The sequence below is a fragment of the Mya arenaria genome, chromosome 3, assembly GCF_026914265.1.
Source record: "Mya arenaria isolate MELC-2E11 chromosome 3, ASM2691426v1".
Lineage (NCBI taxonomy): Eukaryota > Metazoa > Mollusca > Bivalvia > Myida > Myidae > Mya > Mya arenaria.
In genome coordinates this window covers 1,806,978-1,834,411 of record NC_069124.1, presented here as the reverse complement: position 1 = coordinate 1,834,411, position 27,434 = coordinate 1,806,978, and the positions used below count along the sequence as shown (strand labels likewise).

At 34.6% G+C, this 27,434-nt stretch overlaps 1 protein-coding gene and 1 long non-coding RNA gene across 2 annotated transcripts in view; one reads left to right on the top strand and one right to left on the bottom strand.

Annotated features, from left to right (window-relative positions):
- Positions 1-21,044: 21,044 nt before the first annotated feature.
- LOC128229069 (uncharacterized) lies at positions 21,045-22,565 on the bottom strand. The gene is made up of 2 exons (XR_008260024.1): positions 22,480-22,565; positions 21,045-21,599 (listed from the first exon to the last, which is right to left on the bottom strand). It is a non-coding gene; the product is annotated as an uncharacterized LOC128229069 (long non-coding RNA).
- A 44-nt stretch (positions 22,566-22,609) lies between these two features.
- The window catches only part of LOC128228032 (uncharacterized), a 33,405-nt gene continuing 28,580 nt past the window's right edge, over positions 22,610-27,434 (top strand). Inside the window, exons 1-2 of the mRNA XM_052939065.1 lie at positions 22,610-22,692; positions 23,334-23,404. The gene's annotated coding sequence lies outside the window, so the exon portion shown is untranslated. The remainder of the gene's footprint in view (positions 22,693-23,333; positions 23,405-27,434) is intronic.

Below are 27,434 nucleotides of genomic sequence, written 5' to 3'. Positions count from 1 at the left end.
CAAGTAGAAAGGGACTCCTGTCATTTATTAACAAGTAGAAGCAGACACTGCCATTGGTTAAGAAGTAGAGGCGAACACACGTGTAATTGATTTACAAGCAAAAGGGGACTCGCGTAATTGAATAACATGCAGAAGCGGACAGGTGCCATTGGTTAATAAGTTGAATCATATATTTATTTTTTATTAATATCAAAACTTAATGCAGATTTGGAACCACAAGAAAATTAAGATATAGGGGGGGGGGGACCCGATAAACACTGTTCAAAATTAAAATGGTAACTTGCTTGACGGACAGGTGTAGTTAAATAACTCGTCCATTATAAATTGAGTGACTGCACACATTTCAGGTTCACGGGATAAAAGACGTATCGAACTTGCCACAGTTCATGATATATCAGTACATGTATACAAGTAAAAGAGACATACTAACAGATAGTTTATTTCGACTTGTACAATGTACATCGTCAACAACACATATGTTTATAATGATCAATGTCAACGTGCTTACATAGTAACAAACAATATAGTACAAACGAGTATTTATACAAATAGTATTTATACAAATCAAAAACACAAAAGAGTTAAAACGTTACAACAAATTGGGTAACTATTGAAATATATCTAAATGAGAAGATGAACAAATAAATTTTGACTATATTTAGTTCTGACTTTAGTTATATTGGGTCTTAAGGGAATCATGAACAGACAGACATAGTTTTATAAGCGAATTATTTCATTTAATTATTTGATTGAAATACTTGTAAATATATAAAAACAGACTTTTTTGAGATTTTTTTTGTAATGTCATTTAAAGATGGACACACACAAACAATGTGAAATTCACTTTCAATATCATTTGAATAACGACATAGACAATAACTTAAGAGTTCGTACAATATTATTTCTAGCGTATCTACCGGTTTTAATATGAAGTAGGTGCACATACAGCCGTAGACTACAAAAGAAAAATCCTAATATTTTGGGCAAAATGTCCATAAATCTTTTATATTCAAGACTTGTCTTAAAATTCTTTACATAATTAACACTGTGTTCTGAACTATAGTACACTACCAATCGTTTGCTAAATCAATTTAAATGCGTGGTGTATTCTAAATATGTTAACTGATATGGCTGTATCATAATCAATATTATGACTGGGAAACTGAAATAATTAACTGAAAAAGCATGCACTTTGTTTGTTTTGTTCGACGCTGAACATATAATAAAATCGGCATGGCCTTATTATAATAATGTATTTTAAGTATGGAAACTTATATGGATGTATTATAATCAGTATTGTGACTGAGAACCTTCAATAATTAACTGAAAAAAACATGCGCTTTGTTTGTTCGACGCTTAACATATTATAATACAATCGGCATGACCTTAATGATTATAACCGGACTTGGCACACCTTTTTTTCTCAAGTACAGAAAAAAGTTTGCACTAGTTTCATCCAAACAGTTCCAATAAAAACATATACTAGTAATGCTTTCAAAGTATTCGTTGACCGAACCGCTGAATTGTATTGATGCCCGCATCTATGGTGTGGCTTTATGACGTCATTACACAATTCCCCTTGGCACGAGATGTCGTTCTGCAGTCGTGGTCCAATTTTTTCGCACTTGACGTCACGCTTGGTCAACGAGCAGGAACGAAAAAATGATGTCACAATACCTTAAAAGTATGTATATCACGGCATTTTATTTTTCAAAATAAATGCATGGATTCTAAAATGAATTAAGTAGAAGAAATGAAAACTAAGTTCATTTTTACATAGTGAATATCTCAAAAAAAGTATTTATATTCGGAAACCTTTTAGAAAAAAATACATTCTTATCTCGTGCTCTCGAGACGACTATGCGCTATCTTGAGTATCTCGACACAATAGAAGTATGTATTTGCAAGTTCCAAGGGTCATGTTAGTAAAGATTTTATAATATGAAAACGCTGAGATAGATGGTTGCTGATTAATGATATTCGTGTTTACTCATTTATGAACTCATGATAAAGATATGACGGCTACCTGCTTCCATCATTTCCTGGGTGTAGCAGAAGCTAGTCTCGTTGCAGGGGTACCTGGGCATCACTTCCGGTTTATATATACAATCCTCTTTGCTCCATTCATCTGGATTCCCCCGGATGTAGGAGCACTGGTAGCAATGGAACTGCTCTGTTGGTTAGACATGCAGACAATTATGAGGCATTTGTATGTTATGCGTGGAGACAATTATGAGGCATTTGTAGGCAAGGCATAGAGAACATTATGAAGCATTTGTAGGCCAGGTATAGAGACAATTATGAGGCATTTGTAGGCCAGGTATAGAGACAATTATGAGGCATTTGTAGGCCAGACATAGAAAAAATTATGAGGCATTTGTAAGCCAGGTATAGAGACAATTATGAGGCATTTGTAGGCCAGGTATAGAGACAATTATGAGGCATTTGTAGGTTGTGCGTGGATACAATTATGAGGCACATGAAGGTTATGGGTGGAGACAATTGTGAGGCATTTGTAGGTTATGCATGGACGCACTTATGAGGCATTTGTAGGCCAGGCAGAGAGACAATTATGAGGCACATGTAGGATATGCGTGGCGACAATTATGAGGCATGTGTAGCCCAGGCATAGAGACAATTATGAGGCAGTTTTAGGTTATGCGTGGAGACAATTATGAGGCATTTGTAGGTTATGCGTGGAGACAATTATGAGGCATTTGTAGGTTATGCGTGGAGACAATTATGAGGCATTTGTTGGTCAGACACGGAGACAATTTTGAGGCATTTACAGGCCAGGTATACAGACAATTATGAGGCATTTTTTTAGTTATGCTTGGAGACTATTATATTGCATTTGTAGGCCAGGTATACTGACAATTATGAGGCATTTGTAGGTTGTACGTGGAGACAATTATGAGGCATTTGTAGGTCATACGTGGAGACCATTATGAGGCATTTGTATGCCAGGTATAGAGACAGTTATAAGGCATTTGCTGGCCTTGTATACAGACAATTATGAAGCATTTGTTTGTCAGGCATGGAGACAAATATGAGGCAAATGTTGGGCAGGTTAAGAGACCGTGATGAGGCACTTGTTGGTCATGTATATAAACAATTATGAACCATTTGTTTGTCAGGCACGGTGACAAATATGAGGCAAATGTTGGGCAGGTTAAGAGACCACGATGAGGCACTTGTTGGTCATGTATATAGACAATTATGAAACATTTGTTTGGCAGGCACGGAGACAAATATGAGGCATATGTTGGCCAGGTTAAGAGACCATTTTGAGGCATGTGTTGGTAATGTATATAGACAATTATTAGTCATTTGCTGGTCATGCACGGAGACAAATATGAGGCATTTATTGGCCAGGTAAAGAGAAAATTACGCGGCATATGTTGGTCAGGCATTTAGACAATTATGAGGCATTTTGTTGCCAGGTATAGAGACAATTATGAGGCATTTGTTGGTCAGGCACTAAGACAATTATGAGGCATTTGTGGCCAGGTATAGTGACAAATATGAGGCATTTGTGGCCAGGTATAGAGACAAATATAAGGCATTGGTTGGCCAAGTATAGAGACACTTATGAGGGATTTGAGGGCCAGTTGCTGAGAAAATTATGAGTCATATGTCTGCCACGCATGGAAACGATTATAGGGATTTGTTTACCAGGCGTACAGAAAAGTATGAGGCATTTGTTGACGAGACGTTGAGAAAATTGTGAGGCATTTGTTTGCCAAGCATGGATACCATAATTAGGTATTTGTTGGCAAGTCGTAAAGATAATGATGATAATGATTTTTGGCCTGACATGGAGATAATTGAATAATTTGTTGGCTAAGAGTGTAGACAATAATGAAACGAGACAATAAAACTAATGAGGCATTTGTTGGACAGACATAGATACGATTGTAAAGCATTTGTTGGGTTGGCCAGGCGTTGAGACGATTATGAGGTATTGTTGGCAAGGCATGGATATGATAATGAGGCATTTGTTGGACAGACAAAGAGCCACTTACGATGCATTTGTTGGTAAGGCGTGGAAACATTTATGAGGCATTTGTTGGGCAGACATAGAGACACTTATGAGGCATTGGTTGGTTAGGCGTGGAAACATTGATGAGGCATTTGTTGGCCAGGCGTGTAGATAATTATGTGTCATCTGTTGGCCAGGCGTGGAATTATTTATCGTTTATAAGGCAAATGTTGGAAATGTGTGGAGACAATTATGTGGCATTTGTTTGCTACGCAAGGAGACAATTATAAGGCAATTTGTTGGCTAGGCATGGAGTTAATTTTATGGCATTTATTTGGCACAGATGGGGACATTTATAAGGCATTTGCTGGTCAGGCGTTGTGACATTTGTTGGCCAGACGTGTAGATAATTATAAGGCTTTGCTGGTCCGGCGTATAGAAAATTATAAGGCTGTTGGTCAGGCGTTAAGACATTTGTTAGGCATTTGTTTGCCAGGCAAGGAGACATTTATAAGGCATTTTGTTGGCTAGGCATGGGGTTAATTTTTATCTGGCTGGATACAAAATCCTGAGTCATCAGGCCAGGCCAGACCAGGCCGGGCCAGGCCAGATTTTAGAACCTGCCAATTTTGAGGCATTTATTTGGCACGGATGGGGACATTTATAAGGCATTTGCTAATCAGGCGTATAGAAAATGATGAGGCATTTGTTGGCCAGACGTTGAGGCATGTGCTGACCAGACGTTGAGACATTTGTTGGCCAGAAGTGTAGACAATCATAAGCATTTGCTGTTCAGGCGTAAAGAAAATGATTAGGCATTTGTTGGCCAGGCGTGTAGACATTTATGAGGCAATTGATGGCCACACGTGGCAACAACAATGACGCACTTATTGGCCAGGCGTGTAGACATTTATGAGGCATTTGTTGTCCAGGCGTGTAGACAACAATGACGCACTTATTGGCCAGGCGTGTAGACATTTATGAGGCATTTGTTGGCCAGGCGTGTAGACATTTATGAGGCATTTGTTGCCCAGGCGTGTAGACAGCAATGTCGCATTTGTTGGCCAGGCAAGGAGACATTTATGAGGCATTTGTTGGCCAAGCGTGGAGACAACAATGACGCATATACTGCCCAGGCGTGTAAACATTTATGAGGCATTTATTGGCCAGGCGTGGAGACAACAATGACGCACTTATTTGCCAGGCGTTGAAACATTTATGAGGCATTTGATGGCCAGGCGTGGAGACAACAATGACGCACTTTTTGCCAGGCGTTGAAACATTTATAAGGCATTTGTTGGCCAGGCGTGGAGACAACAATGACGCACTTATTTGCCAGGCGTTGAAACATTTATGAGGCATTTGTTGGCCAGGCGTGTAGACAACAATGACGCACTTATTTGCCAGGCGTGTAGACATTTATGAGGCATTTATTGGCCAGGCGTGGAGACAACAATTGCGCACTTATTTGCCAGGCGTTGAAACATTTATGAGGCATTTGTTGGCCAGGCGTGGAGACAACAATGGCGCACTTATTTGTCAGGCGTGGAGACATTTATGAGGCACTTGTTGGCCAGGCGTGGAGACAACAATGACGCATTTATTGCCCAGGCGTGTAGTCATTTATGAGACATTTGTTGGCCAGGCGTGGAGACATTTATGAGGCACTTGTTGGCCAGGCGTGGAGACAACAATGACGCATTTATTGCCCAGGCGTGTAGACATTTATGAGACATTTGTTGGCCAGGCGTTGAGACATTTATGAGGCATTTGTTGGCCAGGCGTGGAGACCACAATGACGCATTTATTGGCCAGGCGTGTAGACATTTATGAGACATTTGTTGGCCAGGCGTTGAGACATTTATGAGGCATTTATTGGCCAGGCGTGTAGACATTTATGAGACATTCGTCTCTGACATGTACATAGTACCGACCCAATGTTACAAACATAAATGTTTTGAAGCAAAATCACAATCTCAACCACATAGCCTGAACAGTTATTCAAAATCTTGTATATATTTACACTGTTAAAAACTGTATCGACAAAAGTATTTTATAAACACATTCTTTTAGAAACTAAGTTTTAAATAGAGTAAAACATACATAACTTTGAATAATGCTATGCTGGTAAGTAGTAAAATGAGTTCAATTTGAATTTTGACGCGTGTATTTTTGTGATATCGGGGCCAGGTGGAGATCGGAAACAAAGAATGCCGAACCCTGTCTAACTTTTTATTGTCTTTCGTTGTAAACAGTAAAATGCAGTAAAAATATATATTTACATTTACGCCCAATCGTAAAGTGAATGGTGTACAGTGATCTCGTGACTGTTTCTATATTGTGTTAAAGATAATTTCTCTAAATTCATATTTACACAGGAATGTCAACAAGGATCACAGAGGAAACAATTTATATACTTTGGTTACACATGCTCCACTTGTCTTTAATCCTAACATTCGAAAGAAAACATTGATAATAAAATGCGATATCATTACAATCTCTCATTTGTTTTCATTAAGTTGCGGTCAAGTATTTCGGTAGGACAATGAGGTGTGGCTAAACAAATTAGTACTGAGACATGCCCCACCCATTTCGAGGATTGTTGGGACGATGCCCCATCCGTTCCGATGATTATTGGGACTATGCCCCATCCGTTTCGACGACGGTTGGGGCGATGCCCCCCCCCCTTTCGAGGACTGTTTGGGCGATGCTTCACCCGTTTCGATGACTAATAGAACGATGCCCCACAATTTTCGAGGACTGTCGGGGCGATGCCCTACCCGTTTCAATGATTATTTAAACGATGCCCCACCCGTTTAGAGGATTGTCGGTGCAAAGCACCACCCGTTTAGAGGACTGTCGGCGCGATGCCCCACCCGTTTCGAGGACTATCGGGAAGATGCCTCACCCGTATCGAGGATTGTTGGGACGATGCCCCAGCCGTTTCGAGGATTGTTGGGACAATGCCCCACCCGTTTCGAGGACTGTCGGGACGATGCCCCACCCTTTCGAGGACTGTTGGGACGATACCCTACCCGTTTCTAGGACTGTTGGAGCGATGCACCAACCGTTTCGAAGACTGTCGGGACGATGCCCCACCCGTTTCAATATTATTGGGACGATGTCCCATCCGCTTCGAGGACTGTTAGAGTGATGCCCCACCCGTTTCGAAGACTGCTGGGGCGATGCCCCACCCGTTTAGATAAATGTCGGGGCGATGCCCCAGCCGTTTCGAGGATTGTCGGGACGATGCCCCCCTCCCGGTTCCGAGGATTGTTGGCACGATGCCACACTCGTTTCGAGGACTGTCGGGACGATGCCCCACCCGTTTTGAGGACTGTCGGGACGATGTCCCATCCGTTTCGAGGATGGTTTGGACGATGCTCCAACCGTTTCGAGGATCGTTGGGACGATGCCCCACCCTTTTCGAGGACTGTTGGGACGATGCCCCATCCGTTTCGAAGACTGTTGGGACGATGCCCCACCCGTTTTTAGGACTGTCAGGACGATGCTGCACCCGCTTCGATGATTTTTGGGACGATGCCCCACCCGTTTCGAGGATTGTTGGGACGATGCCCCACCCGTTTCGAGGATTGGTGGGACGATGCCCCATCAGTTTATAACTCGCCTCGCACGTATACATGTAGCGTTAATTTAAATAGTTTGAAGATAATCTGTTCTTTAAATTAATTGAATTGAATTCAATTATATATCTCTTCACAATATTTCTTTTATTATTTTATTTAGTATTATTTTAACAACAAGTTCCTTTATTGAATAGACGATCAAACTATCGCAGCAATTGATTTCTACAATTTTAATACTCAAAACCATATAGATCTGCTACTGACTTACGGACTAACGTTTGTCAAAACAGTTGTATTTGCGAAATTCCAAAATTCACTTTTCTACACCAAATGTTATCCAAATATATAAGATAATAGATGTCCACTTACTTCCTTCAGCAAAACAAGCCGTCATCAGAATAAGAATTAGCAAGGAAATATAACGTATCAGCACCATTGTTTTATCAAGAATGAGGTGCGATGTATCTTTCTTCTATAAAAGTTTGTCATATAAGACAAGATTCTTTTCCTGTTAAGTGGTCAAAAAGTGACAGTGATGAGAATAGTTGAGTTGCTACCTTACAGAGGTACTTCAAATTTAAACAATTTGCCTACGCAATTGCTTGTTGCGTCATGTGTATGTAATCTAATAGAGATTGCTTAGACGATTACGTCTAAATATACAGATGCGTGACTTAGAAAGTGTAGTCATGTTTTAGAAATAGTATTATATCTTTGCCATGAAATAAATATTATGTACATATCAGGAACGGGTTGATCGAAATCGAGCACTCCTTATCGATAGTTATGTCATACAATATTTAGAATAACTCGGATGTATAATCGATTATTTTTTAATTTAATCAAACTGTTTTGTTCAATACATTAAAACAAAAACATATGCTGCAATCATCCCTTATATATAGTTGGATCACTTTTCGATTACCTGGAACACACGGTCTCTCATTAAGGTGAATACAATTGTTCAAAAAAGGTATTTTAATGAAATTATTTTGCTACGAGCAATATTTTTTCATGTGGCCCCGGCATAATAGAAAAATGGTCATACTTAAATGTGTCATGCATATATATATATATATATATATATATATATATATATATATATATATATATATATGTTTTATACAATTAAAGGATATATTATTATTAAAGTGAGTATTTTGAACGGCGCTTGGTATGAAGGGATAAGTCGAAACATCGTGAAAATTCAAGTAGTGTATAGAATACCCGTTCGTTCAAATCTTTAGAGCAGCCTGACATCATCTGTATGTCGTGACCACAACTAAAGCAATAATAGCCTCCTCCGTTCAAGATATCGTGAAACACACGTGTCGAAATAGCAACATTTTGGTCTGTTTGGCAAGAATGGTGTAGTGAGACGATGGGCCAAACAATGCGCAACCGTGGAACCCAAATGCTTCGACAAAAGCAAACACTAAAAATGAACCGGGCCCTCATCACGAATCATCCATGAGCGGTGTTCCATTATATAGCCTCTTCAGTATTCAGTTTTAGTATTCAGATTTGTTTAGTAACAGGTCCATGTGTGCATCAGTTTTTTTTAACAAATGTGTACAAAGAATCCACACAACGCGGGAGTTTGTTTAGTTACTACTGAATTAGGAAGGTGAACATAAGGGATTAGTTAACAACTTGTATTATTTTTCTCACAAATATAGCTAATTTTAGGAGAATATTTATGCCAATATCTTATGTTAAATAGTTTTTGAAAAAAAATAAAGTATTCTGTCTTCTTAGGGGATTTATTTATTTCTATCATCATTAACTTTTGTACATTCGAAAATGAAATTAATTTTACCACCTAAATAATGCACCAGTCAATTGTAACCACGGCCCCCAGATCCGGGGAATAGCGGGGTCTTGGACTTTCGGTCCAGGCAAGCCAAGGTAAATCCCCGCCCTGCTGAGACGTACTGCTGGTAAAATTGCCGCCAAATGCCCCCCCCCCCCCACACACACACACACAACGCACAACGTGGCCCCAGGGATTCTAGGAAAGGCCCATTCCCCGCAATTTTTGGCGCGAAGACAAAACCACCGCATTCATCCGGCATTACAGGGCCACCTGGAAGGTAAAAACACGGCTCATTTCCCCGGCTATCCCGGTATACCCCCGGACCTGGGGACCGGGGCGTGATTACAATTGACGGCCCCCCAGGTCCGGGGTATACCGGGGATAGCCGGGAAAATGGGCATTGTTTTTACTTTCCAGGTGGCCCCGCAGTGCCGGATGAATGCGGTGGTTTTGTCTTGGCGCCAACAATAGCGGGGAATGGGCCTTACCTAGGGTCCCTGGGGTGCGTGGGCATTTGGCGGGGATTTTACCAGCAGTTTGTCCTCGCAGGGCTGCGATTTTGCCCGGGCTTGGCTGGACCGAAAGTCAAAGACCCCGCTTTTCATCGGACCTGGTGGGGGTGGGGGAGGATAACGCGGGTGCAGCACATAACAATTTCGGGTATGAAATGCATACAACATAGAAATAGAGTAACGCATACAACAACGGCAAAGAAGGGTTTTCATATATGCATACAACGTACAAAAAGAAGGATAATGAGAAACGCATACAATATAGAATAAGAACAAAAATAATGACATTGCAATTTTATTGTTTAAATCAATTAATTAGTATGTTTACTGTATGGGTGTAGTCAAGTGAAAGATAGTTTATTTATTTATTTATTTATTTTTGAATTTTGCTTTTAAAATTAAAACATAATTGATTGTTGTTTTTCAAACTTTTTGTTTTGTTTATTTAGGAAAAGAACGTCATTTCAAATAATTAAAATTAGTTTAATAGCTCGAAGGAAACACTATTTTTTTTAAAAAACTTTGCAACGGGATGAAATAAAGAAAAATAAAATAGACGTGACTTTGAAGATTGTATAAATTATTCATTACGAAACAGAAACACATCATGTCACACTAATTACAATACATATCAGATACTTGTAAAATAAATATAAATTAATAATTTCTCCCAAACATAGTAAAACACCACGTACTTAAGACATTTCAAAAACCACTGAGAAATTTCTGTGTTTGTCATGCAATATTTAAGTATAGTACACGAATGAATGTACATTTACTCTGTGTAAACTCTTTATATCCAGCATGCTTCTTTGTTATAATAACATCATTTTTTATATAATCATATTAATGCAACTGTGTTGTTCATTTCGGATACAATTTATGACTGTATTTATTATTGTGTTGTCTTTGGCGTTAAACTTTATGAGTTTTCAAGATTTACAAACTTATCAAATTCAATAAAGATTAAGATCAATACACAGAAGCTGTGTACAATACACAGATTGGTGGGGGTCACTTAAAGAAGTCGGGTAAAATACCGTGTGTTGTCTGCCATAAGTGTGTCCAAATGGCATAATCATAATAATTATAATTTGTCACCTCTTCGTAACAAAGAAAAAGAACAATTTAGTTCATATACAGCATAAAACTATTGAAACTTATAATATAGACAAGTAAAATGAAATCTCTTATATTTATCAACCATAATCACAGTATACTTAAAAGACTTACCAAGAAGAAAGGTGCAATATCCAAGCACACTGACAAATATTTTATCTGACCATGTCCTATCACCAAAGCCATTGTTAATAAAAAAAATTGATACATCTATTTTAATCACAAATATTTCAATCAATAAAATATGCACATGTAATAATTACAAATTTAATCTAACATAATAGACAAATTAACTACACAAATTTTTACTCATTTTTCATTTCAATTTATAATTTCAAAAGGATCATTTCATTACAATATTTGGGATTGTTTGTAATAATGAGTGTATTGGATACGGAAAGATCAAACGTTTTTTTTGCATCGAAAATTACACTATGTAATTGATCTTCATTAATATCATCAACTAATTATCAAATTTAACATCCGAGGTTTATCCCTTTACAAAATATATTAACACTTATCTATATTTCTTAGTTCGCAATGATTGAAAGAACTTCTAAATCCTATTTGCACCTATAACAATACAAATCATCAATTTTACAAACCCTACAGAATTGTTCAGTTCTTCATGTAAAAGTAATTCTGTATTTAGTCTTTATAATCCTCATGCTTCTTCAGGCAATCTTAAAATTCGTATTTTTTTATTGTTGTTCCATGGACCTATGGTCATTAAAATGACATGAAGAATGGGCCTGACCAGTAGATGACCACTCTTAATTTTGGGTTTCATCGGGTCAAAGGTCAAGGTCACAGTGACCTTTAACAGGAAAAGTTAACAAAGCTTCTCCCAGTGATATCTCAACAAAGCCTGGACCTATGATCATCAAACTTGACATGGAAGTTGGGCCTGACCAGGAGATGACCCTTATTGATGAAGGAGTCATTGGTTCAAAGGTCATGTTCACAGTGACCTTGAATGTGAAATTGTTTTGAGTGTTAACTCGACAAATTTTGCACCCATGGCCCTCAAACCTGACTTGGAATTGTGTCTGACCTGTAGATGACCCCTTATGATTTTAGGGGTCATTGGGTCAAAGGTCAAGGTCACAGTGACCTTGAACGAAAAAAGCTTGTCTGTGTGATAACTTGTCAATGCCTGCACCCATAGCCCTCAAACTTGACATTTAGATTTTTGGTGACTAGCTGATGACTCCTATGGATTTTGATGTCAATGGTCATGGTCATAACACACTCGATCCTCACACTTTGAATGGTCATAATCTTAAAACTGCCTCAACGGCATCCAATGTCAGTGACAAATCAGCTGAGATTTCGGTCATGCATATTTCATTCAATTGTTCATATAATCCTGACAACATGGTGCTCAGGGGGGGGGGGGGGGGGCATAATGTTTGACAAACATCTTTTGTTATGATTTGAAATGAGGTTCTTTTCCCTATTCAAACAAAACAACAGTCAATCATATTTTAATTTTAAAAGCAAATTTCAAAAATAAAGTTAATGAACTATCTTTCACTTGACTAAACTCATAAACATAATAATTTTTTAATTTAAAAAATAAAAATTCAATGTCAATATTTTTTTTCTTATTCTATTTTGTATGCGTTTGTCATTATCCTTCTTTGTGTATGGTGTATGCAAATGTGAAAGCCCTTATTTGCCTATGTTGTATGCGTTACTCTATTTCTTTGTTGTATGCATTTCATACTGCGCCAACAATTTTTTTTTGCAATTGTTGGGCGATACTATTTCCCGGTCCCGGTCTCATCCGGTCCCGGTCTCCTCCGGTCTCTGTTTTCAAAATTTTATTGTAGCTATCGGGCGTGATTGAGAAGGTGTGAATGACAGCAGGGGGTAATAGGATTACAAAAGATTACATGAACATAACATAATTTTATTCGACGTATACCAACAAGGTACATAGTCATACAATATAAATACATTTATATAACGTGAATTCAACATGTCACATAATACAGATTCGATACAGGCAATGTCTATACGTAGATATGAATAATTGTCCATAGGTAAAAAAAAAATATATGCAAATGATAAAACATGAGGATGAGCTGATATAAACTAATCACTATATGTAATGGAAGTTCTATGTTTAAGAGCTTCTTTTATATATTTGGATAATTTAAATACAGTATTTTTGTTGTCTGACTTAAGCAGTTCTATAAACTTGTACATGCTTGGTCTGATATAAAAATATTTTTAAATGTATTTCCTTCTGATGTCATTATAACAAGGACATATTAATATGAAATGAAATTCATCTTCTAGATCATTTGAATTACAAAAAGTACAATAACGTTCATTTCTAGGAATGTTGTTATTAGTATATCTACCGGTGTGGATCCTTAATGAATGAGCAGACACTCTTAATCTAGTAATATAAAATCGTAAGTCATGCGGTAGAATGTTCAAATATTGTTCAAGGTCTAATGTAGTTTTAATATTATTATACAGGTTTAGAACACTACTTCTAGCTTTGTCATTACCCCATGTTTGCTTAAATGTATCAATTAATGTGTCTCTGAATAGACTGACAATTGTATTAACATTATATAGCTGTGGATTATCAAACACATATGCAAAGCCATGTTTGCTTAGAATATCTTTAACATCAGTAACCCAATTATGTTTACCATTTTGACAGTCTTTAACAGACATATTATATATTTCCTTGATTATAATATTATCTGTTTCAATAACTTTGAACCAATACTTTAAAATTCTAATATATCGTAATACATACAGGGGATAACGGCCTAGTTCCCCGTATATAGCACAATTGGAAGTATTAATGCGTACATTTAAGATTCTTTTACAAAACTTTAAATGAATGCGCTCGATTTCTTTTGATTTTCCAAATCCCCAAACCTCAGACCCATAACCTAGTATTGAGCCAACGAAGGCATCAAATAATTGACAACTAACTTTTGGCTTGATATTATACTTATTGCAATTAGCCAATAAAACATTTAGTGCCTTAAGAGCCTTTCCAATTATGTGTTCATGATTCCTGGCAAATGTGCCCGTGTAATTGAAAACAGTTCCCAAATAATTGAAGTCGCTAACAACTTCAATCCAATTATTTTTATATAGAAACTTTTCATTTCTGAACAGACCACCTCTTTTACGAAATACCATGGCTTTTGTTTTACTTGTATTAACCTCTAGACTCCATTTATTACAGTACACTTCTAATAATGACAGTGACCTATTGATATCTTCAACTGTGTTGCCTAGTATAATCATATCGTCCGCAAACAATAGTAGTATAACTATAAGGTCATTAATAGTGAGGCCTGAATTCGTATCTGCTTGTAAAAATAGTTCTAAATCATCTAAAAACAAGGAAAACAAAACCGGAGACATGACTTCACCCTGCCTCAAGCCTATGGCATACTCGAAAAAGTCAGAATAGTTATTTAACACCTTAACAGCCGATTTTACTTTTTCATACATATCTTTAACAATTCGTAAAACTTTACCTTTAATACCGGTTTTATACATTTTTAGCCATAACGCATTTCTGTAAACGCAATCAAAAGCCTTTTTAAAATCTACAAAAACACAATAGAGACGTTTATTTTCGTTAAGAAATTTTTGTATAATACTCAATAAAACAAACTGAGCATCAACTGTTGATCTACCTTTTCTAAAACCATATTGGGCGTCTGATATAACATTCGCTTCATCACAGAAATATATTATTCTTTTGTTTAGTATCGTCGTAAACAGTTTTGACATACAACTAACTAGGGTAATGCCTCTATAGTTATTTACATCGTTTTTAGCTCCCTTTTTATGTAAGGGTATAACGATTCCTTTAGTCCAGCTTTCGGGGAAATAACCACTGTTTAAAATAGCATTAAACACATCGCACAAATGTAAACCCAAAATATCTATAGATTCTATGAAATATTCATTTAACAAGGCATCTGGCCCACAGGACTTGTTACGTTTTAATGTTTTAACAGCAGCATTTATTTCAGCAACTGTTATATCTCCGTCCAATAACGGTTCGAAACTCTCACATGTATTTGTAAAATCATTATTTCTAACAAAATCTTCGGCTTCACCATTTTCAGTTTGTAATATATCATCACTCAATTCTGAAAAATATTTGGTAAAATCTTGCAACGAAATATCAGCACTGCTGTTTTGCTTAGCTTTTTTAAAATATTTCCAAAAGGCCTTAGGATTAGAAAATCGTAATTGCTCAATACATTTGCCTTGGGCAACTTTAAACAACTTTCGCTTACGCTTAACGAGCTTTTTATAAACATTTTTCAAGGTACACATTTGTATTCTATTTGTGTTCGTTTTACAATTGTTATACATGTTCACAGCGTCCGAGTAATTACGTTTTGCCGTTATACAATCGTCATCAAACCATTGTTTGCTATTACAATGTGAATTGTCGACAAAACAAGTTTTCTCTTTAAATATATAATCCTTTTTAAACAAGGGATCAGCAATACTGTGAATGGTCTGTGTAAAGTTATGTATTATATTATCAATATCTGATCTATTTTGTATATTTACATTTTCCGTTAATGTGTTAAACACAGGTAATTTAGATATTAACCCCGCTCTATATTGATCTTTTAGTTCATCACACCATACCTGCTTAACAAAATTGCACTGCGTTTTACTTTTGTCGCAGAAAGAAAAATTAATTTTTATCGAAAACGTTAGTGGACAATGATCACTCCATTCATTGAATGGACACATACTAAATCCGATAATATCATCAAAATTGAATTGCTTACACAACAGGTAATCAATAACAGACGACCCATTTCTCGATGCAAAGGTAAATGACCCACAATTATTATCATTGCCAATTCGGCCGTTACAAATACGAAATCCCGTGGATTTGCAAAGATCAAGAAGCCGTAAGCCAAATGTATTACAATGTTTGTCTAGAGAGGCCCGAACTAGGGGTACGTCTGCAATATAGTCATCATTATTAATATCATTAGTAAATCTATCATACACAATAAAATCATTTCTAACTCCAACTCGGCTATTCCAATCGCCGACCAAACACACAGTTCCAATTCGGTCAAAATCATAAATGTCATTTTGTATCACATCAAAAAAGTCAATGTTTACTACATCATAAGCCGGTGAACCTTCACACCATAAATAGACAGCACACAGATAAACATCAGTATCTAGATTGAAAAAATATTTGTCTAGTTTTAACCATATAATACTATCGTTATGATTTCGTACAATATTAATACCGGGCTTAAGTGTGTCTTTATAATAAACAGCAACTCCGCCAGAACAACGCTTAGCTTTACGATGATGAAAATTTCGGAAAAAGTTATGTGAAACATACCCAGAAATGTCAATTTTACTATTCCTATTACAGTTGATTAAAACATTAGATATTTGATGATAATTATTTCACCATTTATTTCATATTTTATATCAATAAAACAAATAATAAATTAAGGCAAAGATAAAGACATAATATATGCACATGTACTAAAATTAATGTAATGAATAACAAACACATAGTGCTTTTAGCCTTATTAAATGCAGTTATAAGTATACTTTTGATAATAGTAATACAAATATAAATGCATGAATACATGTAAATCAAATTTGTAAGTTAACTCAGTACTTAAGGATTTCTAATATTTTTGTTTTGTTTAACTATTGATTTTCAATGTTACAGGAGATGCATTGCCACGACCAGTTCCTGCATGTTCTATTTTCGCAAATAACTATCGACGAATTCTGGCATTTCACATAAAAAGAATGTTTTTATTTTGAATGTCTTAGAGATCGCGACTTTCCATTTTCTTTATGAAACGGATTTTTTTATTTTCACGACAGCTGACTAGATGTTCCCTCATTTCACTTACAACGAAACTGACATTTGTATTTACACAGCCTTTTAAAACAAAATACTACAGCATTCGCAATTGCAAAAACACAACAGGCATGTCCATTTGGTTGTTGTTAACAGGCGCGTAGGAAGGAAATTGACATTGGGGCCGCGGAAGGGGTGGGCTGGGGAGGGGTGTCCCCTCCCGTCGATATTATATTTCAATTGTAAGCATTGAAGGACTCGATTTCCAGTGAGTCAATGTTTTATTTTCATGTTTTTATCTAAACCTTTTTTCGGTTGCGAGTTTCGGAATGCCCCGTGTTCAGTTTTTTTAGTGCCAAAAGATCTCTTAGGAAATTTAAAACTTTTAGGGAAATTTGGAACGTCCATTTTCAAGTCAAACTTTCATGTGACGAGTTTGAAATTTGTAAAATAGCCTTCCGAATATTTCAGTAGTTTATTAATTATTATTATACTTATTATATTTTGTCAAGGTACTCTTCATAACAGGTTTATGACAATACACAATAATGTCATACCATGAAAGGTGTAAATGCATTATACAACGCGTGTCAGAGATTAGCGCATATCCCTCGTAAAGGACATGATAGACGGATTAGCGAGTTTTATTACACACGCACGGCTTCTGTTCGGTTCATACCTTAAAAATATGGTTGTTCATTATAAAGGCAATTTTATAGAATAAATGATTGTTATGCAAAGGCTCTAATAAAGTTTAGAAATAATACGATAATAACATACAACCAAATTCAAAAATAATCAGCGTCAGATGTCTTAAACAAGTTAGAGATTTATTGCAAACTTCAAGTTGACAAATAAAATATATTCTGCTAAAGTTGTGTAGTAATGACAAAGGTATTCGAATTTATTTAATGTTAGCGAATAGCACAAAAATTATAAACGAAAAATGGAGAAGTAATGTGTTTCTTACTTAAGAATGGCGCAACTTCAAATAAATACTCTTCATCAAGTAGCTTTAATGTCTTAGCACACGCATACTTACTATAATAGGATGTTATAAAGAGAACCGTTCTCACTCATAGCTGGACTGCTTAAACAATATAATGCTTGTTTGTTTTTAAACAGAAGAGGAGGAACAATAAACCAACTTTGACAAAACTTAATTTAAAAGGTGCAATTCTAAGTTACTTCATATTCTAGCTGTCCTCAATCCTTTATTAAAAAAAAACATGAGCATTTTTATTGCCATCGCATCTATTTCTACACCTTTAACAAATTGCATAAATAGTTTAGACCTATAACAAATTGCATAAATTAAGACATAATGTTTATATATTTTATTCTATTTTGTTACATATAAAAGCAGATAAGATTGTCAAATTAGTTTAACAAACATCGGCAACACAATCCGTTGCCTGGGGCCATAATTAAATTATGAGCCGGGAATTATGAGACCGGATTTTACGAGGAGAGACCGGGATATATAGTATCGCCCGCAATTGTTCAATCGGAACTCCTCGGCTAGTATCAAGATATGGCCTCGGATATAATACGGGTCGTAAGAAAATAGTCCATGTCTCGACTTTCCAATAGACCATAATCCTTTGCGGCATGGTGACTTCCGGTTTATTTCCGGGATATGACGAAGTACAAAAACAGCGATAAATACGGACAAATTATCATTCCAGGTTTGTTATAATTTATTTATTTTTATTAGATTTGTCATTTTAATGAGTTTATATTACATTATTGTGATATTATTTGAATGTCATGAGCTATAAATCGCTTGACTGTTTACTTGGACAGTTAGTTCTGGTGGGTGGGGTAGATGGTTCAGAAAAGACTGCAGTTACTATTCTTATTGGAGTATTATAAACAACAAATTCTCATCTATTCTAAAACATTTGTTTTGAAAATTAACACAAATAATACATTAGTCTGTTTTACTATCTGACAGTCATAATCTAATGAGGAATCTGTATGTACATTACCAGGTATAACTAATAGTCTTATGAATGAACATAAATAAATCATCATCAATATAAATTCTGATATTTATACTGATGTGTGTATTTTATTACTATGTAATAAACATTTTACTTAGAGTAATTATGTCATGCTGTCACCTGTGTAGTCTTCTAAATGATTTGTTATTTTCAAATATTATGATGCAGTGTTCTCAATAAGAACCGGCTGCCGGCCAAAATGGACATTTCAAATGGCAATAGGGCCGGTTCAAATTTGGAAAACTAAATGAATTTTCAGTAGAATAAGTAGAAGCTGGTCGGTTACTTTACTATTTGAGACAGTTCAACCGAAACTTATTGAGAACCCTGTGATGGCCACCGGACTAGTCGCATACCCCCAGGCTAGTCTAAAATAATAGACGTGTTATACGGGATTCTTCCAATCCCTAACAAGTGAAGGATTTGCCATATCAAAAATCTAAAAAAAAATCTGTCAACATACAATTATTTGGACTAACCCCCAGGCCTGGAATTAAATCGGGTTCCAGATTGTCTTAAAACCCATTCATAAAAAAGTCTGAGAGTAACTTACTTTTTTATAAAAATATGCTTTTTATGTTCCATTCCTTTCTTTACAGATATGATTCAAATATGCTGATGTTACCTTCTGAGATCATACTTTCAATGAAGAACATCACTACAATTGGTTGGGCTGCTAGATTGGTAGCAACGTGATGGACAGCTAGTACCTGACATGCTATTGTTGGTTTGGCATCTATTGCTTACTGGGCCGCTATATTGGATGGACCATACGTGTTGGTTGAACAATTATAAATGGTTGGACTGGAAGTGTTGGTTGGACCACCAGTGTTGTTTGGACTGCTTGTTGGACAGAATGTGTGATAGACAACTAGTGTTATTTGAATCACTGTTGGGTCATATTGGTTTGATTCCCATTGCTAGTACTTGTTGGATCTCTTTTGTTGGTTGAACTGCTGTTTTTTGACTGTTATTATTGATATTCATACATTGTATAATATGTTAAGTGCTTAGTATTCAACACTTATTATTATTGTTGTTATCATAAGAAATATTATTATTCAAAAATCATATAAATATATAAAATTAAATATTTTTTTATGTCCTTGTACTTTAGTTATGTTTTACATTTACAATGTGCATCATAATGTTTTATTATATGAACAACTATTTTTATAGATATTTAAATAAACATTAATTCTGTACAACCATTTTTTGTTTCTTTTGCTACAATTTGTATGATAGTGTCAGACATTTTCTACAGAAATGATAAATTTGTCATAAAAAAGCACAGCAAAAAATCAGAGCTCATGGTAACTTCTTTAAATGCTGATTCTCATCAAAATGAATAAGTTGAATTGCATCATTGAATGTATGATTCTTCATTAAATTTGATGAGATCTCCTGCCAATTGACCTTGATGGACATGCACCTTTAAAACTGCAATCTTACAGATTAACTGATTTTGATATCATTGCCTTCAATTCAGTCAGTCATATAAGATGATTCACAAAATAACAGATCTCAGTTGTTTGAAACACTGTCAAAAGACTCCATTTTCTTAAAGCGTTAGAAACGCTTTTTAACCATAAATATATCCATTTTCAAACAAAGATACGTACAAATGTTATCTGATCTTCTATCAGCAATCTTTTATCACTGGTTTTCAGACATTTTTTTGTCAAAACGGTCAAGATAATTCTGTAAAAATGTTTTCTGATCTTCCATCAGCAATCTTATATCACTGGTTTTCAGACATTTTTTTGTCAAAATGGTCAGTCTGAGAATGCAGCTTTAAACTTGAGCACTGTATTTACAATGATGAACAATTTTAGTTATGAAAATTAAAATAAATAGGAGCAGATGTATTGAATCATTCAAGTCTTGAAATATTATGTATGATCTTGCTGGACATGGGCCTATTGTTTCTGGAAATTTGCATGTGTACCAAGTTTCATTTAAATCTCCAGGCTGTTTGAATTTGGGCCAAGAAAATATTCGGCCTACAGTACTGCGCTAACGACACCTAGGCTTATTGACTATAACAATACTAAAGTAACATGATAGGAAAAAGCTCAAACCAAGGGCTGCCAGAAAAAGCACGGTGCTCCAACAAACTAAGTTAACCGGGTGGCTAGTTATTGCCCACAAACGTTAACTCGATTTTATGTCTTTTTAATATTAACCATGGGAGTTTACACAGTCATTGGAATAAAAAGATCATAGACAATCATATTAATAACAACGGTATTTTTTACAATTTAATAATAACATTAAACATGATATAATTCAATAACAATAAATTGTCCTTGGTATGCAATAATCCCTTTAAAGGTTCAGTTGCCAAGGGTTAAAAAACCACATCTTGCTTCTTTTTGAAAAATCTCTTGTTCGACTGTTATCGGCTATAAAGTGTTGTTTCACATTCTGTGTCATAATTTTAAGTTCTAAATGTCTACTTTTTGTACCAAACATTTAAATTTATGTCACTTGTGTGCATTTCTTTAGTCCTTGCAGTCAAGGAAAGTTTTCATTTATATTGACACACTTCATTTATTTTATCTCTGTTCTTGAACCGATTCCGTCTCTTGTGTTTTGCACAAATTTTTCTTGTAAAACCACTGATAAAGCAGGTGCTATCAGATCAATGGTATCAACTGCCTACTCCTGTTGAGCATCAACTTGGCGGAATCAAACATCCAGAATGTACATCTCTGAAATAAAATAAATAGTTTTATCATCATCCAACTTAGCCAGAAAAAATATAAAAGACTCTTAACTGTTAAAGCTGCACTCTCACAGATATACCGTTTTGACAACTTTTTTTATTTGTTTTCTTGGAAAGAGGCAATTTCTGCGTAAATATCTGCAAACCAGTGATATAAGCCTGCTGACAAAAAAAATCAGATCACCGATTTTCATATCTCCATTTAAAAATTATTATTTTATAGCTAATTTTAAAAGCGTTACTAACGGTTTAAGAAAAATGCATTAAAAATTATTTTATTTACTTAAAAATGAAAATCTGCGATCCAATGTTTTGTCAGCAGTCTTATATCACTGGTTTTCTTACACGTTTGCATAAATTGGCAGTCGAAGACAAAAAAAAAAAGTTGTCAAAACGGTATATCTGTGAGAGTGCAGCTTTAATATCAGTCAGATATTTAAATAGTTACAATTTACTAGTACAATATTAATAAGCTGTTATTTTAAGACCTGCATATTTGTTTATATACAGCACAGCAGTCAGTATTTAAATGCCATTCTTAATCACATTTAAGCTTTATTTATTTGACTGTTTTGAAGTTGCAGATTTTAACAATTTCACACTAATTGCAACATATCATTCATTTAATTTAATAACAAACTAAACAAACCACGATTGAATGCATACTTCATAACAACCAATATGTATTTGAAGTCTTTGAGAACTACTATGAAAGTCTTTACCATTATATTTGTTATTTTACCCCACCCACTTAAATGTGTACTGAAGTTGGGTATAAACGTCGAAAACTTCATTGACATTTACAAAAAACGGTAGATATTTATAGAAGAATGTATAACCTGATGTTCCTAACATGTTTTACTCACCTATCGATCTATTTTGCCAATTATGCTCTTCCTTTCACTCGTATCGATAACTAGGAAATTGAATACGGAAATAAACCGGAAGTCACCTTTGTCGCAAAGCATTATGGGCTTCTGGAATAAGGCGAATGGCCGACCAAGAAGATGTTCAAACAACCAAGAGATATGTTAGCCCAAAGACAGAATGACGAGCGAACTTTTACCACTTATTTGTGTGTAAGTGTTATTTTTATACTTATTGTATTTTAATAAAATATAAAAAATAGTTTTAAAAGAGCCCTAATGAGAAACTAATTGGAAATGTCATTAATTCTTAGTGGGTGGGGTAAAGTCTTCTTTCATTTGACATATTCTAATATAGTAAATAACAATTTTGAAGCTCCAGTGATCAGTGGCAAAAATTAAGAAAACAAATACTCTATTTGATTTTTTTTTTAATAACAAATAAGTCTGAATCTGACTTAGATCGATAATAGGTTAGACTTTCTTTCTCAGTGTATTTATCTCATACATTTTATATCATTAACTTTAATTTTTTATAATTAAAATTAACATTCTTTTAACCAAGGATGTATGGTTTATATGTCCGTGAGTGTTGGTATCGAACAACTTAATGTAATGGCACAATTGAATGCCTCGGCACTGTTCACTAATATAGTTCTCTAAATAAATTAGATCTTCATTCTATTGGTTTAACCAAATGAGTTTGAACGCATAAACCAGCACACATTTCTTTCAAGACTAAATTCTATGATATCCACCAGTGGTGATGATGCAGAAACATTGAAAAATGCCGACATTTTTACTGTGCCAATGAAATGCAGACATTTAAATTTTAATCTTATTGTCAATTTCAGATAAGAGTATGGTACCAGGGGTGCAGCTGACTCTGATTCCCGGCTTGTTCTAATGAAAAATCACAGATGAGGTAATGGTTGTGCTATTTTCGAAATGCAGACAATAATTTAACAGTCAAGAATCCTATTGGTTTAAGCCAAAAAGTTCCTGCATGTTTGTACAATTAACCAACAAGGATTGACAGTATTAAAATATCAACATTGTAGATGAATTTAAACATGATAACAATTTCATTTCATATTTTTTAATTTACTAGTAGTCCAGAGCTTTTCAAACTTTCAAACTTTTATTTCTTATAAGCATAAGGCCCAATATAGGGCAGCATTAGCATATACACAAAAAATATACAATATTACGTTCACGTGCTCACACATAGGGTACGACTATTTTATTTATTAGGTGTTTATTTATTTTTTATTTGTTATGTTTTAACAAATTAAGATAAGTTCTGGAAAAGGATATTATAGTAATAGAGTACCGTACATGTAGAAGACAAATAAAAATATAAAAACAACAAAACAAAAAACAAAATGTATGTTTCGAACAATTTATAAAAGGGCAACAACTTTGGCTCACTAAAAAAAAAACAACAAAAAAACTAATCTCCTCAATTTAGTTGAGTGTAACCAGACTTGATGCGGCATCATATTTGAGTACAGGAAATCCGATTTAGAAAAACGTGTTATTTTACGTGTGAATGAAAATTGATTGAACTACAAGGATTAACCGTTAAAGGATTAATCCGGCTAATCTTTAGAAGAGGTTAACAATAAGGTAAGTTTTCTTTTATTTGTTTTCTTGTGTTTTTACCGCTATACTGTTCAGCAAATCAATTTCTAAATAGTTTGGCAGCCTGCCCATGAAGATTGCGTCACCATGTCTGATTACAATTGTTGACATGTCAAATAATTTTCATAATAATACAAAATTTAATTTGATTTCGATTTATTGTTTGTTTTTATTTTTAAATATATAAATAACTTTTGTATTATTATTATTATTATTATTATTATTATTATTATATAAATATATATATATATATATATATATTTTTTTTTTTTTTTTTTTTTTTTTTTTAATATATCGAAATATATCTTAATTAACTTTATACCTGTACAATCATTAAACAGACACAACATATATCATCGTCACAGACGTTTCGATCATTAAATAATAACCTATTACATGTATCTACAATATCAAGTGCTGTATAACTACAAGTTATATATAAATAATTAACTTTATATACATGTACAATCATTAAACAGTTAGACATGGTGCAACATATATCATCGTCACAGAGGCTTTTGTCATAAAATAATTTTTATAACTTTATACATTACAAACGTGGTAACAAATTATTCGACAAATACAATAGATGAATTGTATGGTTGCAAAACATACATATGACTATAAACAGTTCATATTTTTTTCTATTTTCAGGTTGCAGTTCTCACCTTGGGAGTATACATATATACATGTAAATACAAATCTTAAGGTGTGGACATGCCATTCATCAAACTCATAGGAGATTAAGAGAGCATCACAAAAGAACAACAAAAAACAATGGTATGATTGTATGCACAAGTAAGTTTACAATTCCATTTCGTATTTAACGTATACAGAGTAATTAGTCAATTTACTATTGTTTGTATTGTATTAGTTTGCTACAGAAAATTGCTACATTTCTTAATTCGGAATCATGTATTTTAAGCATCTGTATTAATTTAACAAAACTTGGTCTAGATAAATAATCTCTATGGATAAATTTCTTTCTCATTTGTTGAAATACAATGCATTCAAAAATAAAATGAAATTCATCTCCTAACTTGTTGCATATGTTACACTTTCTTTCGTATATTGGGATGTTATGCCACCTGCCCGTTTCAATTGGTAGACGGTGGTTTCTAGTGCGAAATGCCATAAATGATTTGCATAAGTGTGCTGGTAGTATATCTATATATTTTTCTCTATTAAATTCAGTTTTTAAATGTTTGTATATATTTGTGTTTGTTGATCTTTCAATGTCACTATACCAACGTTGGATAAATATGTCTTTGAATTTTTGTGCTGAAGATTTGATTAACCATTTACTGCTAATAAAGCTTTGGCTGTACCATATTCCTGAGTATCCACTATGACAAAGTATTGTTTTGATGTTTTCTATCCAGGGTATTTTTAAGTGATTTGTTGAATGATAGTGGTGCAAGACTTGGTAGAGTTTTGATGATAGTTTTGTGGTACTGTTATTGTTGATATTGTCCATGACTCGTGTCCAATATGATACCATTCTACTTTGAATATCAACTGTCAAAGGTGTTACACCTAATTCTCCGTATATCATGTATGATGGTGTGGATTTTTTCAGCGCAAATATGTATTTGTAAAATTTAAGCTGTACTCTCTCAATTATATCACAGTTTCCGGTGCCCCATATTTCACTGCCATATAGGAGTATTGGTTTTATTGTTTTGTCAAAGAGTTCAATTTGTATATCATATGGTAACGAGTGTGTTTTGATTTTTCTAAGTAGGCCAAACATGGCTTTGGTTGCTTGGTCAGCAATATAGCGTTTTGTCTTAACAAAGCTTCCAGATCTGGTAAAATATAGTCCTAAATATTTATATTCATCAACAATTTCAACCACTTCTGGGCCTATCTTAAATGACAGATTATTTTGTTTGCGTCCTTTCGAAATGATCATAATTTTTGTTTTATTTACATTTATATTTAATTTCCAATCCTTGCAATAGTCTTTAAAACTGTCGAGAGCATTTTGTAGGTCCGATTGATTATTACTGAATATGACAGTGTCGTCCGCATAAAGTAAGATAAATAGTTTCAAGTATATGTCTGCTCCATTATGTACTTGTATACCATTCACTCCTTTATTTTCAAGGAAGTTATGGAGATCATTCAGAAATATGCTGAATAGGAACGGTGATAAATTTTCACCCTGTCGTACTCCAACCATACAGTTAAAAAATGCTGATGAGCCTTCTGAAGTGATTATTTTTGACTTTATATTTTTGTACATACTACGAATAACAGTAAAGCATTTTCCATTTATGTTTTCATTTGCCATTTTTTGCCACAGTCCTATTCTCCACACAGAGTCGAATGCTTGTTTAAAATCAACATAGCAGCAGAATAATTTCTTCTTTTCTGCATGAACTAAATCAATGAGACTTTTGAGTATAAAAATGTTGTCTACTGTTGAAAAGTTCTTTCGAAATCCAGCCTGCGTTTCATGAATAGTGTTGTGATTTTCAGCGTATTTATTTAGTCTGTTGTTTATGAGGCATGTGAATAGTTTTCCAAATGAGCTTAATAATGAGATTGGTCGATAGTTTTCAGGTAGCTGTGGGTTTCCCTTATTTTTATATATTGGTTTTATTAGTCCTATTGTCCAGTTTTCGGGAACGATTCCTGTATCAAGTATAATGTTGAAAAGTTTTACATATATAGGGATCATGATGTCTAGTGAACATTTGATGTGTTCATTTACTATGTTATCAATGCCTGGGGCTTTACTATTCTTAAGTTGTCGGACCGTTTTTCGGATCTCATCCTCAGTGATGGGGTTGTTGATTTCATAATTGATGTTGTTGATATTGTTGTTGTTTGTGATAGTGTCTTCTTCCGTAGTTTCATTTTCATTGTGTGTGTTTGTATAACTATCTGTTTCATTAAGTGTTTTGAAGAAATTGTAAAAACTATCTAAGGAAGCTGTTGGTGATTTGCCCTTGTTTCCACTGTTAAGTATTTTCCAATATTGTTTCGGATTTTTAGTTTTAAGTTGCCTCAATCTTTCTACCTTTGTTTCACTGTGTTTGTTTCTTGCTTTTCTGAGAGTGCATTTGTATTCCTTGCTTACTGATTTCAATAACTCCTTTAGTGCCTGTGTTTTGTATTTATTGTATGCTCTTTTTGTTTTGTGATACTTATTTCTGGTATTTATACATGTTGAGTCAAACCATGGATTTCTATAGTTATATGTGTTTTCTTTAGCAATCTTAGTTTTCACTCTGCCAAATGTTACCTTGGAACAATCTGTATATAAATGTGCAATATCATCTGTGATGTTATTAACTGATGTC